Here is a 19,603-nt window from a genome sequence, read left to right on the forward strand (position 1 = left end):
TTCTTAGTGGAGCAAGTTCAAAGCTTGCTGCATTGATTACATCATCGGGAGGACTAGAGCACTGGTACGGGACAATGCACCATTGGCGGAAAGTGGCGCTGGTGGTCAGGCTAATCTGTCTGTTTCTTCAGAGTCTCCTGTATGCACAGAGGGCACATTGACGCTCGTAGCTGCCAAACTCGGCAGCAGAGTCATTCTTCTCTCTCGCTCTTGCACTCTCTCACTCATTCCGTCCATGTGACTGCATTGCTGCTTCAGGCTAACTCAACACTGCAGGAGCTGTGCTGCAGGACACTGCAGGAGAGTTTCTCTCTCGCTCGCTCGCTCGCTCTCTCTCACTCTCTCTCTCTCTCTCTCTCTCTCTCTGTATCTGCTCACAAGGGAAGGAGCACAGGAAAAGTGCTGCATGCATTTCTGAGTTTTATTTTAATGTCCACCCCCCTATACACACACACACACACACACACAAAACATGCTCAGTGTGCACTATACTGGGCAGATGGTCTCTGGGGAGCTAAAGAAAGGTAAAGAAATAGAGAAGGAGAAGGAAAGGGAGAGGGATGGGACAGAATAGTAGTGGTGATTGGGGGGGAGGGGGTGCAGAGAGTGTCAGGTGAGTGCGGCAATTTGCAGTTACAGCAATACCCCAGTCCCCCCCCCCCCTTTATATACCCCACCTCCAATCCTTTCCCATCCCACCACCATTCAGCAAGGATCTGCAGAAAACTGCAGTTTCTGCTAATGATGTCAAGCTGTGAAATCTGACAATGATGTATCACTTCTTACTCCATTCTGTATAAAAGTATAAAAAAATAAATAAATAAAAATAAAATCTCTTGCAAGGCCCTGGATAACTGAATGTTGAACAATGCCTGAGGCTCACTAAGCTACTTTATCAGTCAGAGTACACAGTACTTTAGCGCAGGGAAACAAATTGAATGAAGTCGAAGAAAGAGCTTTTACTATAGGGTAATGTTTATTTTAAAAGCTTGGATTCCAAGGGCACGCTTGGACACGGATACTTTATAAAAGAAAAAATATATATAATCATGCACCACTACAAGAGTTATGAGTCTATACAGTACGTAGATAACCCACCATTGTCACCTAACTGCACATTTTTCTCGATCTGTGTGCACTTCTTTTTGCGCGAGTAATGGCTGAATGGTTTCTAAAGCCTGTGTGGTTAAATACAGAATAAATGGAATAATAATAGTAATAACAATAATCATCATCATAATAATAATAAACACTTAATGCAATCGTCTAAACACAAATATCCGAGAATTAGCAGCTCGTTTCCCTTTACAAAGCCACACACTTATACACACTCGGGGTCTCTTGTGCACCTGGTCAGTGTAGACCCTCATGTCAAAATCTTCTGTCTCAGCTGTAGCTTTTTAGTGGATGTGACACTGCTAGATGACATGCACCGAGCGTTCAGTTGCGCAGTGGGAACCTTCTGTCCCAGCTAGGCCGGCCTCGAAAACTTGTCTCCACTTTCACTTCTGCTGCAAACTGCTTAACTCCTTCCCTCCTGGCGCACACATACTAATCATTTCGACAGGAAGAGGCAGTGTGCAAGACGCAAAGAGGAACTAATGCTCCACAACATAACCGAAGCCTAGAGCTGCATCTTGCATGACTGCTGACTAAGATGGACTGAAATGTTGTATTTGTGCCGGCATGCATAGACCCTGCACCCACACGGCGCCTAATTCCCTCCTACATACGGCCTCTTCGCCTGTCAGGCAGACTTGCTTAGCTATTTAAAAATCATGCCATGTGTTAGCTTACACACGGGAATCGCTCGCAGAGCCGGCTGGTGCAAAGCGGTCAGCCACTCTTTGGCAGTACATGAGCCTGGATGCAGAAGAGTGCTCATCATGTAGCTCGATACCATCCTTTACCCGGCATCCCGAGGAGCCTGGGCTGGATGCGATAATTATCCTTCCTTCCTTGAGGATAATTCTTAAACACCTGATCTCACACCTTAAGGTGAAAAGTTGTTCATGCACCCTTAGCCATTGAGAGAAAAGCAAAGTTCTGTGTACTCACTCAGCGCTGTGTTCACTTCCCAGGACGTAGAGCATCTGCTGTGTTTTTTGGTGGACTTCAGCAGCAAAGTTGACTGCAGCATCGTCTGCCGAACGGAATGACATTGTTTGCACTCGCTGCCTCTCTTTCTCTCCGCCTCGTTCTGCTGTCTCCCTCTATCTCTCCCTCCCTCTCCCTCTCCCTCTCCCTATTCCTCAGTGCGTGCTCGCTGGCTCTTCAAACTGCACAGCTCAGCAGTGTTCCCCTACTGCCGCAGCAGCTCCTGCATGAGCGAGTGTGCCGTGACTTTTAAAGGGGAACGCAACCTGGAGGGTCAGCGTGCACCTCAGCTCCCTCCCACTGCCACCACCGTTACCCTCCACCCCCTCGGCTGCATCAGCTGGACAAGACGCTCCTCAAAAAAAAAAAAATAAAATAAAATACACAAGGAGGGGGCACCAAATCCAAAATCCCTGCTCTTCATCAGCGCTCTGGATAAAGGGGTGACCCTTTTTGAGAGTGAAGTGTGGAGGGAGCATCCGTCATTGCAGCTGACACTGGCCTAAAATCCACATAATGCGCCTACGCTTAAAGGGGTTTAGCAATCAGGGATTGATATAAAACTACATTCAAAGCCACATTCTTTATCCTTTCTTTATCTCCTCCTTTTCCTGCTGTACTACTGGCAAAGCATAAGAGCAATAGGAGGGAAAGAACATGTCGACATCTGAAACTTCATTTTACCAGCATCTTAAGAAACTGGATCCAGGTACGTCCAAGGTGTATCAGGAACCACACCAGGTCAATGGTCTGCGAGTGAAAGAGATCCGTTACCAGGGGCATGCAACATAATATCTGACACAGGAAGATCAGAAAGCATTTTGACAATCAAGATGATTGTACTGTAGTGTGGTCTGTTTTCCATCCTAAAAGCCGCTTGGCATACAACTGAAATCCTGACCAAAAAAAAAAGAATAAAAAAATTCACTCATATTGTGTGTTAAAATGCAATTAAAGGTTTGGTCTTCTCTGGGGTTGGAAAATCAATCTCAACCTCACTGGCTCCACACCAGTAGTGCTGCATCTGCTGCATTCCTGCAGCACAGCTCTTGCTGTTGGCGTTTCTCTACATCACACTCTTACACCTAGACAGACGAAGGAGGTTTAAAGAGACTTTAAGAAACGTATGCATCATGTATGCTGATGTTGCTCCTATCTGCTTCTGAAAATATTATCATAACATTATGATTTTTGTGTGTGACTGTTTTAATTTTTAATGCAAAAACACGACACTTTTTAAAAATATATATACAGCTTAGAATAAAAATGATCATTTAAGGGAAAAAAAAAATAAAATATGGCTGACCACATATGCTGATCTACTTCCATTGATCCTACTCTTGCATGGCAACAGAAAAATGCAAACTCCTTCATGCACACGTGTATTTCCTGGTCAGGCCTTCCAGCATCGCTGCAGCAAAACCGGTGCCTATTTTGACAGAGCTTCACCATTGCATCTTCTGCCCAAGAAGCATACTTCGGTAATGGCATCTCCATTGATAAATAAAACAGAAGCGAAGGCCCTTTTACACGGACGCTCACGTTACCTCGCCTCACCTGACACTCTGAGTCAGCTGTTACAGTGTCCGCTCTACAGCGTCTTGCTGCATACACACATGCATTGACTCTAGGACTGATCCATGCAGGTGTACTCTAGCTGTGTGTGTATAATTTATTGTCATCGCTATATATTTTATGTCTAACAGCGATCGAATCCATGTACACGGCCCTAAGAAAAATTAACAGCATTACTGCAGCAGTGTGTGCTGCATGAGGCTAGTGTAAACGCTGCATTTTCTATTGCAGTCGCTCTTCGCAGGGGTGATTTATATAAATTAATAATGAGATGAACCGGAGTCAGCATGCAGGCATGTTCGCTGCATGTGCAGCTTTGATGCAGTTTGTTTCTCCGACATTGATTTCCTACCCTTCCCAGCAGCTCTCTGGCCATCACTCAGCTTAGCGGTTTAACCGAACCTAAAGTGTTTGCTCAGTCTGTCCTCACTTGGGCCTGACAGAGACAGCTGTCCATACAAAGAATATGGCATCAGCACGATCCGCTCTGCCTCTCACAACCAGCTGAGATCGTTACAGAACTGCCACAGGTCTGCCGTTAGTCAGTTGGTCAGACTAGCACAGTTCATTCACGAAGCCAGTGCGTTTTCGATGACCTCATTTTTTGGAAGCAGGGCAAATCGTTCTCTGGGCCAAGACTGGAGCAGAACACACACACACACACACAGCTAATTAATGCTACAGTACACCTAAATCTAACCCTAACTGATTTTGCAAAAACAACTCAAATGTGTGTGATCAAGATAGGAATATCTGACCTTTTAGCTTTTGGTACAGTTTTTTACAGCTTTCCCCCATTACACCAAATTTCCCGTATACACACACACTTATATGCTACTGTAATGTTAAAAATCTGCAAAATTAGGGTGTAAAAAAAAAAAAAAGATTTTTTTTTCCACAAGGTCACTTACAAATCTGTGAAATGTTTCTATCCTAATGAGGACATTAAGGTTAATGTGTTTGTTGCAGATCCTTTATCAGCAGGACTTTTCCTTCCAGTAAAAAAAAAAAAAAAAAATCTAATAATAATAATCCTCATACAGTTATTCCCATGTGTGTTAGGCAGGAGAATTAACACAAAATGCGAAAGCCTTTTAACCACAGCCTGCATTCTGTCGTCTGCATTTATGAGTTACAGAGACGGTGGACGCGTCACGGATTTGCATGTTTGGATGAAGTTCACTTGCTGCTGTGTTGCATGTGCACTGCAGCATTAGGCAGATTGGAGCAAATGCTGCATGATGGATCGGCTGCCTCTGGAGCGGCCATATGTACATGTGAGGCACGTGGCAATGTTGCTTTGTGAGAGGAAATTAGTTTTGACCCCATGATCCCAGAGACCTCATTCCAGTGATCTGTGTGAGAGCCAAGCCCAAAAATAACTTCCTTAACTAATTTAAATTTTCAAAAATAAACTTTGCATGCTTTGCATTTCTCTTGTGTTTTTAGATATTTTAGTGGCAACTCCTTCAAAAAAAAAGAAAAGAAAAGAAAGGCACTTAATGAAACGAGCATGCATGGGTCATTTAACACCTCAATTAAATATTAAGCGGTTCGTTGAAGTCGAGAGGGGTCAGTATTCACGTGCACACGCAATTATATGTGCTATTAACACAACAAGAGAGAAGCAGAGATTTCTCACATGTTACGTATTATAGTGTTTGCATGCACAAAACCAGCATCATGTTATATCTCTATGTAATGTAAAAAAAATTTTTTAACAGGATGAACATATCGTAGATCTTAAAAGAAAAAAAAAAATCTGATAGTATGAATGATATCTGTCTTTTCTCTCCATGCTGCAGTCATTCTAATAGTGTTTAACCACAGGGAATGTACTGTAAACTGCCATAGGAATAGAAAATCCAATACAACATTTCTATGACCTTTCTCTGACCACCGTTGAAAAAGAAAAGCTCCAAGAAATACACACAAGCTTGTACGATTGAACATTTTATTGCCGTTGCATTTACAATTATGTTATCAAATGGACCAGATCCTTACTAATGAGAGAAAGTTCATCTCAGTTTATGAGATAATGTTAACATTTGGCGTAGAATCTCCTTCTGCAGAACACCATCATACCAGAGTTAAGGAATCACAGGACAGATCTGCTGCTTTGCAGAACACATCAACACAGAACATTTTGCAGTAGCACATTTAAAGAGACAGTACACCGTTGCCTGGTGTGACCTGGGGGGAAAGCGATTTGCATAAATGTGTCATACAAATGGGTGCTAGTCTAATTTGTGTGTTTAATGAACCTCTCAATCCTCTAATGTATACACAATCCATTCCTGTGCAGATAGATAGTTAGTTTTAAGCCCTTTTTTACTTTGTAAAATGTTACAAGATGATATTCCAATAACCAATTGTTTAGAGTATTTAACTTTTATGCTAATGCTAAAATCTGTTAATGTTTGGTTACCTATATAAGAACTCACCAGAAAGGTAAAAAAGTTTAGAGGGAAGAACATAAAGAGTAAAGAATCTGTGCCTGCTTTGTGTTTGTGGGATTACGACTAATAACTTACTGTCACCTCGGGAAACGCTCACTTAGTTTACTTTGTAATTATTAAAGCTGGCATATTTTCCCATTTTTAACAAGTTAGCATAGGTCGTAGATCTATTCCATCCGAAATACCCCTTACATAATGTTTGTAAACCTTCCATCCGAAATACCCCTCACGTAATGTTTATTTATTTATATATATTTGGATATCTAAATTTCCCTCTGTTTCACTGCTTACTAGATAAGCGCCAGGTCAGCATCTATGTAAAAATGAGAGACTGCCAAAACCACGCCCCATTACCACTGAGCCGGGCGTTGCCACTGCCAAACCACACCCCACCATGCTCCTTTGTCGAAGCGGATGTGAAGTCTGCATTTAATTTCTCCACCTCTTTTTTTGTTACCATGGTAATAACTCCAAGATACCCTTTTTTAGCTCTTAAAATAAACGGCCCATAAAATGTATGTATATTTCAGTCACACTTTAACTTATTAATATTACTTATAAATATTACTGAACAGAAGAGTCTGTCCCCAGCAAATATATATACAAAAAAAGCTAGATTTGTTTTTTGAGGTTAAAAAAAAAAAAAAGATGGTCCATTAGGTATAACTCTAAGTTTTAACTTTTTCATCGCTAAAAAGGTTAAAAAAAATTTAGTGGTCCGGGACTTTTCTGCAGTATTGTTTTGGAGGTAAACTCTGCAGCCTGTATCGATCTATACAGGTTATTGGTGGCTTTATTAAAATGTCGCCATCATTTACTTGTCTAGCAATACGATTTTAGTCAAAATTAATAGCACTTAAAAGTCACAGAAAAACACAGATTCTCTGATACATCCTGACCTAACTTTAAGTGATGTTAAAAAATAGTGTTAGCGTTTTTGTAATATAGAAGTGATAACACTCCTATGACCTTATCTTCTGCTTGTATATTAACATGTTTACATGCGATGTCTTATTCTCTTCCTCCTTTTTTTCTGATGTTCTTACTATTCTACCTCCAACCCCCTTCCCCCTCAAAGCACAGCGGACAGAACAACGACTCATTTATTCATCTTTAAATCTTTAAAAACTGTACAGACTGCATATAAAAATTCACGGCTCAGGATGTAGTCAAGTCTCTAGCTTTAAAATTGTCCATCATTCAGAAAGCAGTCCGATTTAAAATGTCATACAACTATGAAGATAACTGTAGGAACATTTCCACTTTAAATAAAGTTACTTTATTTCACTTAGTATAAAGTAGTTTTTGAAGGGGTTATTGGGGTAAAGAAATCTGAGGGGACATGTTTTCTCATTTTCTCATATATGTTTTGGATATACACAATTGATCTGCTACACCAATCCAACAGTGGGTGGAAGAATCACCATTACCTGACATTAAGCTATTATGTTTGTTTTTTTTAAATTACATTTGAGGTGTATTTCGTAGCCAAAAAATAATAACAGAAAGATTGATAGCTTCTGTTCGGCATATGTGGTATGTCATGGTGGACACATACAGAAGAGAAACAAGCATGTAAAAATGAATGAAGGTAATAAAAATATAAATTTGCAGATGTTTTGTTACAGAAGATGTTATAATGTGTCTACCTCAGACGATGTACAAATATGTGATTTCTCCTGGAAATTGGTGGTGCTTTGGCGAGCATTTAGTTAACTAATACTGACAGTTTAAGCCTTCTAATTAATAGCTAACTAAGCATTCTGGGGTTGAATCTTAAATATCATAAAATAGAAAGTTGTGCACTTTATAGGGTGTAGAATTCCTTGTTTAACACACCAAGTAGTGCCTTTGATCAAGGATTAGAAAGAGATTTGGGATTCACCCTTCTGTTTAAAGCTATTAAGCTGTAAAACACAACATGGACAGTTCAGAGGCATTTGGAACGACTTGGGGGCCAATACTAAGGAGACAAAGCGTTGTTTCGTCATAATGCTATGAGATATATTTTCTATATACAGGTTTTGTATGTGTCTGGTACTGGTATGAATGTCCACTTTGCCATCCAGACGTGACTGTTCCAAGTGATCTAAAAGCGAATAATTGGTTACATTTAAAAGTTTTGTTTTTCAATTAAAAACATTATTTCAGTACTTATTGCTTAAATGCATTTTCTTAATTGCTGTCCTTTTTATTTTACTTTTTAAAGTTTAGATTTTTTTTTTTTTAACTGGGCATCTCTAATATCTTGTACATCATTAATGTATTACATTCTATTGCCACATGTATACAGTGTAGATAGATAGATAACACAGAAAGAGTTTGGGCCTAAAATGTATTGACAATGTCAGTATTTAATTATGGGCCTATGTCTTTGTAAAAGTCACAAATTGTTCCTATTCTTTTTATTTATTGCTTCATATATGCTGAGCTCCAGTCTGTAATGTTTAATTTTTTTTTTTTGTGCACATTTCATCTGTACTAGTAATTCCCCATATAAAAACACATTTTATATTTGAATTATCATCATGTCTTCAGAAATTAAGCATGGCTTATCAGTATTACAGTGTGTACAAAATTATTAACCATGTTTTGAATTTTGAGACCTTAAATTATATATAGGATTATCACCTTTGAAGATCTTTCAGAGAAAACTCTCTCTCTCTCTAAATCCAGTTCTTATCCCCGATGCTTTACACTTTAGACTGAATCGCCCTCTACCTCATAAAAGCAGGTGCAGCAGAAATAAAAGCTTTTCTGCAGGGACTTTATGCAGTCATGTCTGTTATTTTATATATATATATATATATATATATATATATATATATATATATATATATAGCTCATCTTATACAGTTGCTGGAAATGTTTGCGATATTTTAGCTACAATGGTACATCATTAGAGAGTTTATTTTAAATACAAAAAGAACACCTAAAGCATTAGATTTCTTACTTTTTCAAATATATGCAAACCTTCTTTACACAATGGCTATTGTGTTAAGCCTGAGTATTTGTACTCTCCTGGCTTAAATACAACTTTGCCATTTGTTAATGTCAGAAATATGGCATGGGTTTTAAAAAACCTACCTCTGTGATCAGGATGTTGAAGCAGCAGTTTGTCATAATGTGATAATCTCATTGGAAAGGCTTGGAAATATCTAAAAATGCCTTCAGTCTGATCATAATGTATTTGGACAACAGGCTTATGCACAGGGAAGAGGGGCTTATTATGAGACCTAAACATATACAGTACCAGAGTAATACATAGAACTTACAGTGTAGACATCCTTTTCCATAGTGTATTGCAAATATCCAGTAGTATTATCCAGTTGGATAGTGTTTGATGTTTCCACCTTATGTACAGATAATACTGCAAGTGGACAAATATCAGATGATTAACATGTCACCTATTTCAATAATTTGAATTATTAATTAAATTATATTAAATATCAGAGAATCCATTTACAAAAAAAATCACTAGTTTCTTTTTATGTGCGGTATTCATCAAGTTGCTAGTTTGTTATCCCAAATAAATAGGCAACGTGGTGTAGCTCTAATGTTGAGTATTTAAAGCCCTTTAGACAGGAAATGTATAAGCTGCTACAAAAGCCTAAGAAAAACTGTGACCTGAATAAAGGTACCAAGGGTTTTGTCCTACACATGTCCTTAACTGGCAACACCTTGTCCAGTAAAAAAAAAAAAAAAAAAAAAAAAAAAAAAAAAAATCACTTTTTTAGTAAAGCAAAAAGTGGTAAAAAAAATCTTAAATTGCAAAAATTTTATATAAAAATAAATAAATAAATAAATAACACAGATGACACAAATATTTTTCATTGACTGATTTGTTGCCGCTGCCCTTCCTTACATGGTTTATTCCCCATGCTGAATTCTTTTCCCATGGAGAGCCCAAGGAGACTGCAGCAAACGAGCGCTGGCTGTCCACGGCCCACATGCGATCCGCCACAGCCATGTTTTAATGCTGATTGCCTCTCTCTTTCAGCAGCAATGCACCACTCAAGTCCTGCAGGCAATTTGACAAATGAGCTGCAATAATAGCGGAGGTGCGCGTGCACTGCAGCAAGCATCCCACACTGTACACCTTCCTTATGACTGCATGTGTATACAGTCACTTTATGTGTATCCAGGAAATGTGCACACACACACATACACACTGCAAAAATAATAATAAAAAAAAAAAAAAACCTGGAAAGGCTCACCTTGCTCCCAGCTGTAGTGCACCTGGACTGATGCACTACTTTTACATACAATAAAGCTGTAATGCTTGCAGTATGGTCTGCCATATTTCAATATTTGTTGTTTGGGAACAAAGCAATTTAGCGGAAATAAAGAAATTTATGACAGCATAGATTAGACCAGAATATTTTAGCTACAAAAGAGGACAGAAAATTAAATCCACTGATATTCATAAATAAATAGATTAGAATATGTAATCTACTGTTTGTATTTTTTCCAGTTATTGGGAAATTTCATTCAAATCAACTACCATATTATTTTAAATAATATGGACAAATATAATAATTCAATTGCACTTTCTTAGCAATGCAGTAAGATATTAAAATTACTCAGATACAAGGCATTTAAGACTAAATAGAATAGAACAGAATAGAATACTTCACTGTGATGTTTTTAAGTTTTAATGGATGTTATTTGTAAGATTTGTGAGTAAATAAAGGATTTTTATCCTTACATTTTGAAATTCAGTTCACTTAACTGCAAGGTATTTATGAATGACTAAATTCCCTCTCTTCTCCCACCTACTTGCTACTTGCGAGCCCAACAGCAGCTATATGCAGAGGAACGACTGCACTTCCTGACGCATCAGGCACTCACTCACCTTGACGTAAACTGGGGGAGCAGAGCTTTAGCTGGTGTAGGAGAAAGCGCAGGCCAGGGGCTGCCTGATGGGACACGGTATTGATTGCCCTGAGATGGAGAGATTTTAAAAGGCTGGCGGAAAAAGAGGAGGAGTAAGCGAGGTGCTCGCAGTAGCATTTGCATGCCTTCCTCCCTGCAGATATCAGCACGCTCAGCATTATAGAGCTGGTGCTGTGCAGGAAAATGTGAATTTCACATACAGACAGCTGAGTGCTAGGTAATTTAATTCTGCACCCAGCTTCTCTGCCAGCAGCGTAAAGTGAACCATGTTACCTTCAAACAGACTCGACCTCTCTTCCTCACCCCTGAGGATGATGGATAATTGCAATGAAGAAAATAAACATGTAACATAATGCATTGGATTGCCTGAACACAATAGTGAATAAGTATAGAAAGAGCTGCAATCCAAAAAGTAACCTAACTTAATTAACTTGTTAATGGGCTAATAAATATGTCTAACCTCATATTTCTAACTGATAATATGTAACGAAACCTTATGATATACACCGATCAGCCATAGCATTAACACATTAACATTAATCAGTTATATATCAGTAAACTGATGACAGGTTTAGGGGCACCCAAAGCTCACTCATGCCTGCGGGCACCAAATGCCAGCCCTTTCGGTCCGACCCCACAGAAAAGCCAATGCAGCACAAATTACTGAAAAAAAGTACACGCACGTGCAAGTGCAAGTGCATGCACAAGTGTGCCTGGGATTGGAACCGAGGGTACTAATGTGCATGCAAATACGAGGGGAATTGGAGAGGGGAGAAATCGTGCTCGGGAACAGAAAGGAACAATCCTTCTCAGTGTGAAACTGCCCAATAAGTGGGTCTCCATGATAATGTCACCGATTTACTGGTATATATAATTGATAATAACTAACTCTTATGCAATACTGCATATCCTGTAAAGTATCACTGGAGTAAATACATCCAGGATACATCCTGTTCAGGGAACCAATCCAACGCACTCACACGCTATGGAAATGCCAATTAACTTAACAACGGATAGTTTTCAAGTAGAGTTTTTACACCAAATTTTGACTGTTTATTTTATTACTCCTTAGTGACCTTTATAGAAGATTCCTTTATGTAGAATTTTTTTTTATCAGCATATGACATTTATTGGGATGTTCCCAAGACATTTACAAAGTACTGTAGGTAAAACAGCTGGGTTTTTTTTCCTGAGCATGTGGGAGAATACAACTTACTTCTGGGAACTTTGTTACACTTGATCATTTATATTTCTATAAAAACTATAACCAGGACATCAAAAAAGTAACCACCACCAACCTTCTCCAGCCATTCCCAGTGCCCCATCCCAAGAGCTACCTCTCACTACATTTACAGCTGCAAGTCTCCATTAGCCTAGTACATCCAATCACAGGAATTTTTGTCCATTCTTCAAGGCAAAACTGCTCCAGCTACTGTTCTGTTGGCGTATTTGAGTTGTTTAGGATGTTCCAAGGTGTTTTCCTTTAAAAAACTTAGTGGTTTAGAGAGACAGTATGCTTAGGGTCATTGCATTGCTGAGAGGTAAACCTTCATCACCCGTCTCAAATATCTCAGACTAAAATAGGTGGAAAAAAAATTGCTCTGTACATCGTGCCATCCAACTTTCCTTATTCTAGCCAATCCCATGCCTCTGTGCTCATAAACGCCCTCATTGGTCTTCCAGATTTCTTACATGGTAATACTTCCAGATGAATTCACATACAAACAGCTAATGTCCACTGGAACCCCTTGTTTAACCGGAAAAATACTAATGTGTTTCCTATCATCTGTCTGTCTCTGGGTCTCTCTACAACTTACAGGTTAATGACCGGCTCTTTGATGTACAGGACATATGTGACACAAGGCACCTGGCCAAAAGCTTAAATATCATCTCTTAATTCAACTTAACAATTTGGGCATGCGTCTTAAACCTTAGAATTTCAGGGCTCGGTCCGGTCTTCCCTTCCGCACTCCAGTTGCATTAAAACTGCTGTTGATCGCACTGTCGTATCAGCGCTTTCCGTTCAAGGCTACTGTCTCCCCAGTCATTGCTGTGCAGGTGTGAACGTGATTTGCAGGAAAGAAGAGCAGAGTGCAGTGCTTTGTTTTGTTTTTTATGGCTTACCTGGTGAAGTTATTTATCAAAGACTTTGCAAGCAGTATGGAGAAAGTGCTTGGATATCTGTAAAAAAAAATTCGGCCTGATACTCCAAGGAAGGTGAAATTTTTTGAAAGAGAATCATTATTGGTGACAAGACATGAATTCATCCAATTCATTCAATCACTATGTGTCCGAGAGTAAACGGCAGAGTACGGAATGGAAACTTTCTCAATCGCCGACCAAGAAGACGATCAAAATCAATCATCACCTGAAAAATTGATGCTTACTTTTTCTGAATTTCTGAAGGGCCAGTATTAAAGAATTATCAGGAAAAATGTTTCAACAATCAACAGTGTTTGGTAAAGTAAGATGTTTTTTGAAGAGCTGAAGGCTAAACTTTGGATTACACACAGTGGACTGCTATCCAAGGGTATTGTAATCTTCTGCAACAATGCATGTACCGCACACTTCTGCTCACATGGTCAACAAACTTTTATTTAATTTTTTATTTATTTTAAGATGTAAAAGCATCTTCCCTATAGTCCTGATTTTGCTCCATCTGACTTTCACTTGTTTGGTCACCTGTAAGCAGCCCTACAAGGATAAAGATTCACTTCTGATGAAGAATGGAAGACAGCTGTGCATCACACTCACTTATAGGCACACTTGTAATAGGCTGGCTCACAACTCAGCCTATTATAACCTTTTTTTCTTTGGTGAGGAAATACAAAAGCTTAATGACAGATGGACAAAATGTATTGAAATGCAAGGAGATTGATCTTTTCTAAAAGCTAAGTAAAATAACTAGAGTGCGAGTAATTTTTGACTTACCCTCATGCATGTACGTGTGTGTGGGTGTATGCGTGTATTATAAATACAAGTTTGGCTCGTTACGGTCACTCCCATCGTGTTTTCAAAGACTTTTATTTTCCATAGTGTGTTTTAAATGACCTTCCCTTTAAGTAAGGTTATCAATGCCGTCCGTAAAAAACCGTTGCTCTCTCCTTTTTTTTAATTCCAGCGTTTGAGGAATATTTTTTATCCGCTCCTGTCTCGTGTCGCGTTTTGCTAACTCTGTAATTGTTCTAAAATTAAAATTCAACGAGCTAAAAACAAACAGTGCAGCTGTCGCCAACTGTCTACGTCATCAACCCGCGCCGGCTGTTGTCATTGGTTACTTGACGCTGTCGGGGACCCGCCGTTATGTAGTAATAAACACTAACGTATTTAAGGTTTATGACGTGGAATTTACTATTAGATATTAATGTTGCGCCTGACAGTTTCTTCGGCAACTAAAGGTAAGATCTTGTACGTCTAGAATAAAGTGGAATAGGTTCATTATTGTGGCTTTTTATCTTTGTGTGTATTTTAATAATGCACTGTAATTGTGCTTTTGAAAAGAGGATCATATATGTGAGGATTATATTGTACATTTTTAAAGCTACTCTTTACATCACCGGCAGTTGTTAGTAACTGTATTTCTAACTTTCTGTGTGAGCTAAAGTTATAAAAAACAAAACAAAACATTTGTATGGGTATTGCTGTGGTGACACCTCAGTGGGAGCAGCTGAAAGACAAACAGCAGCCTGGGGAAAGATTTGTCTTTGACTGTAGATTACAAACAGTAAGCATTTTGCCAAAACAGTAGACAGTCATTTTTTATGCTAGACTGTGAGGTAATAATATATCTGCCGATACATTAAAGGAGAGTGAGGAGCACCAGCAAATTGACCACGCACTGCATTTGCAGGTAATGGTAGTATGTTGACATCAGAATCTGCATGCGGGCAGAGCGGTGGGTAAACCTCTAGTTCCCATATGAAGTCTAAAATAGTCAGTCATTCTTGAGAACTGGGACATAACATGTCCGGCACATAAGTGTTGTTCTGTAAATTTCAGAAATAATTCATAGTTTAATTCTGATCAAAAGTTACCCAGCATAATGTGAAATTGTCAACTCAGTCAGGAAATTCATCTGAAGGTGGTGACTTATGGGACAGTGTTGACATATTTTAAATTTTTTTTATTTTAATACACAAAACACTTTTTACATTTTCTTCAGCAAAAACATTTTTTTTTTATTAATGTAAATTTAATACTGTTCTTGTCTGATTCTGCACAAACATCTTAAATCACAATTCACTCACCATCTATACCTCTTAATCCTGTATACAGAATCGGGGGAGGCTTGGAGCCTATTCCAGGCAACATGGGGCTCAAAACGGGGTACACCCTAGATGGCATGCCAAAAAAAAAAAACTCTATGAAATAACAGTATTAGGTATTTGAGTAATAAGAACAGTCAGTGATAAGACAGGAAAGCTCTTTGCAGAACTCGGGCACTATGATGAAACTAGCTTTTATGAAGACCTCTTCTGGAAAACAAGACCAAAACTTTCCTTTGTTAGAGAGGAGTTAATTTGGTGTTACAGCCTCAAAAATCACCAATTAACAAACAGCACCTCAGGTTAGAGCCATTGTGAAGACTTTGTGAAGGCACAAACTAAAATCAACTGATCAAATGAGATTGTTGCATATTTTGTAGAAGACCATGAAAGTAGAAGGGGTGTCTAGATAGTAATATACTGTAGCCTTCCCCCTTGGCATTGTGTTAACACAAACCTGAATGCTCCAGACCAGAAAACTGGAAAAGAAGAACAGTCTGCTTTTATAAAGGTCTGAACACCTGCTGATGATCAATTCATCAAGGGCTGATGATTAGCAGCATCTGGCTGCAACTTACCTTCTAAATCTTGTGGAAGCAGTAATGGCCCACATATTTTTGCTTTTATTTTCATTAAATAAATAATGGCACCAAAGAATAATAAAATAAAAAAAATTATATATATATATATATATATATATATATATATATATATATATATATATTCTCGTATACACACACACTTAACACTGTGGATAAAATTGTTGGTACCCTTCGGTAAATGAAAGAAAAACTCACATTGGTCAAAGAAATAACTTTAATCTGACGAAAGTAATAAATAAAAAATCTATGAATGTTAGCTAATGAATGTCAGACATTGCTTTTCAACCATGCTTCAATGGAATTATTAAAATAATAAACTTATGGAACAGGCCTAGACAAAAATGATGGTACCCCTAACTTAATAGTTTGTTGCACAACTTTGTGAGGCAATCACTGTCAATGAGACTTCTGCACCTCTGAGCAGGTATTTTGGCCCACTCCTCATGAGCAAACTGCTCCAGTTGTTTCCGGTTTGAAGGGCTCCTTTTCCAGACGACATGCTTCAGCTCCTTCCAAAGATGCTCAATAGGATTGAGGTCAGGGCTCATAGAAGGCCACTTTAGAATAGTCCTCTTAGAATATTTTCCTCTTTCCTGCCATTCTTGGGTGTTTTGAGTCATCGTCCTGTTGCAAGACCCATGACCTGCGACTGAGACAAAGCTTTCTGACACTGGTCAGCACGTTTCTCTCTAGAACCCCTTGATAGAAATTTTATTGTTTCATGCACAGATAGATTCAAGACACCCTGTGCCAGATGCAGCAAAGCGGCCCCAGGACATAACAGAGCCTCCTCCATGTTTCACAGTAGGGGCAGTGTTCTTTTCTTGATATGCTTCATTTTTCCATCTGTAAACATAGAGCTGATGTGACTTAACATGTAGTTTGGCATTTTTATGATTTGTTTTTAACAATGATGTCCTCCTTGGTCGTCTCCTATGTAGTCCACTTTGGCTCAAACAACGACGGATGATGTGATCTGACACTGATGTTCCTTGAGCATGAAGTTCACCTTAGATCTCTTTAGAAGTCTTTCTGGGCTCTTTTGTTACCATTCGCATTATCCATCTCTTCGATTTGTCATCAATTTTCCTCCATCAGCCACGTCCATGAAAGTTGGCCACAGTCCCATGGATCTTACATTTTTGAATAATACTGTAATCACAGGAACATCTAACTGCTAGCTGATGGTCTTATAGACTTTACCTTTAACATGCTAGTATATAATTTTCTTTTAAATCTCCTGAGAAACCTCTTTACTTCGCTTCCTCTGGTCCATGTTGAGTATGGTACACACTATGTCACCAAATATTGTTGTTTCTCTGAGGTTTATTTGCATAATACTATGCCCTGCTATGATCAGATTATTTTACAGTTTTTACACAAAAATGTAGAATTAAATGATTATTTTTTAATGCTCAATCAAACTGAATGTGCAATACTAAACACAGGGAGGCAGTAAAGTGCTTTCTCTGCAGCTTCTCTATCCTTTTCTCCCTGTTGACAATTGCAATTTAGAGTTATAATACTAATAAGCTGCTAATCATTTGGTTACTGTGGTTCTAATTATGTGAACGAAGTACAATAAAATGAATCAACATAAGCAACTGACTTGAAAAAGGTCACAGCTTGTTATTAGTTTGTGCCTTCTTTGCACAAGCAAATAGCTTTTGAACCAGCTGATTATTTAAACATAGTGTTAGGTTTAAAATGATGAAATCTTAAGGTTTGCATGAAATCAGAACTTCTTTAGTTGTTCTTATGGATCAGATGTACAAGTCTAATATTTTTTTATTACAAAATACGATTTTCTAATTGGGGTTTGTCACTGATGTGCTTTGAAAGTGAGAATTAAAATAAAAGTTTGTTTTCTGTTTGGAAAATTAAGTAAATAAACTAAAAACAAGCAAAATAGTCTAAAATAAACACGAGGTTGCGCTGTGGTTTCTGGCACTAGGACGTTGGCATGCCCATGATCCTGTCACTAGTTTGCTAGGTGATTAATGTTGTTCATTTTAACTAGTGTTGGTTTTGATGTTTGGCTAAGCTGTGTAAATTTCAGTGCTAAAAAACAGTTCACAGCTAAACTGTAGATACTACTACTATTAAAAAAGTTAAAAAAATTACAGTAAATTATGCAGTGGCCCTTAGGTGTGATAAGTACTGCAAAATATCCTATACTGTAAAAGATTTTATACATAAGGGGTGTTCAAGTCAAACTTGCATTTTGATTGACTACAGTGGGCTCAGTCACCTCTGAGTCCGAGTCTCATTACTGTAATGTGCTTAAAGTCTTCTTTAAATGTCTCAATTTAGTTTGTCTCAATCAGTCTCAAAAACTTCAAACCCAAGTCCCGGTTTGACTTCAACACCCTCCCTATGAAACAAAAACCATTAATGGCAGACAGTCAATATCTGCACAATGTACAACACACAAGGAGTGTGACTAAGTAAAATGAGATAATGGATTCGTCTACATATATTGGCTGACTGTGAAATTACCTCATGTTACTTTTGCTTTAATCACGACTCAAGGTCAGAACGGTGACAAAATTCACACTCAAATACCTCTAATCTGACATCTTTCCGAAAAGAAAGACGTGCTTGTGCTGAGATCTTTGGCGGCTCTGCTGGGGAAACCGTCAGAGAATGAGTCACCCAGAGCTAAGGTCTGCATGTGTGTGGTGGAGATGAGGTGGCCAAAACCACGGGCAACCAAACAGGACTGCACAGAGATGGCATGTGTCCTGGGATTAAAACTCCAAGTAGTGATTTCTGTACAAAAGACAGGGGTATAAAAGTAAACTCAAACAAAAACGTCAGGTTTGAAGGCAAATTAATAGTGTATTTCTTAGAAAAAGGGTTTAAATCTAGGACCTCTAAGGACACTTCAGTGTCAAGAGTTTAATTCCCACCTTGGGTCTTTGAGCGTGAAGTTTGCATGTTCTCTCTGTGCTTGCTGGGGAGAAAACTGGCACTCCAGTTTTCTCCCACAGTCCAAAGACATGCAGATTAGCCTAATTGGTGTTTCCAAATTGCCCATAGTGCGTGAGTGAGTGTGTGAATGTGCATGCTTGTGCCCTGTGATGGATTGGCACCACGTCCAGTGTGTACCCCGCTGTATGCCCCGGATCACCGGGATAGTCTCAAGGCCTAAAACTGTTTGGTACAACTGAGGCAACTGTGTTTTGAAAGTGTCATTCCTCTAAATGTGTGTGACATCTTTATAGGTGTTCAAAAGTACAGCATTGTTAATGCTCCAAGGCATTTCTGAGTCAATAACATTCTGGTTTATGTGCTGAAACACCAATATAATAATACACAGAAATAAGTAACAGAGCATGTACTGCCAACAAATAAGGCAGACAAAGTGAAATATGGGAATAATCTTTTAAATAGTAGACATGCTATGGTTTCTGATGTTTTGTTCCTGCTTGGGAAGTTCTGTGGCTGAGGTGTGCACAGCCAACCTGAACACAAGGGGACAGTAAAGCCTTTTTATCACTCCAAAGCACTCAGATTCCTATTAATCTCAACATTATTGCTTGGTCTCTCTGCTGCGCAGGCCTCCTTACCAACATGCATTTATAAAATGCCTCAGACTGACTGAATTATCTTCTGGCAAAAACAGGGCCACGTTTTATTCCTTCCAGAAAATGAGACAGTTGCAAACAACAGACTTTAGCCAGGAAGGTGTGGCAGTCTTGTGAAA

The sequence above is a fragment of the Clarias gariepinus genome, chromosome 22 (assembly GCF_024256425.1).
Source record: "Clarias gariepinus isolate MV-2021 ecotype Netherlands chromosome 22, CGAR_prim_01v2, whole genome shotgun sequence".
Classification (NCBI taxonomy): Eukaryota; Metazoa; Chordata; class Actinopteri; order Siluriformes; family Clariidae; genus Clarias; species Clarias gariepinus.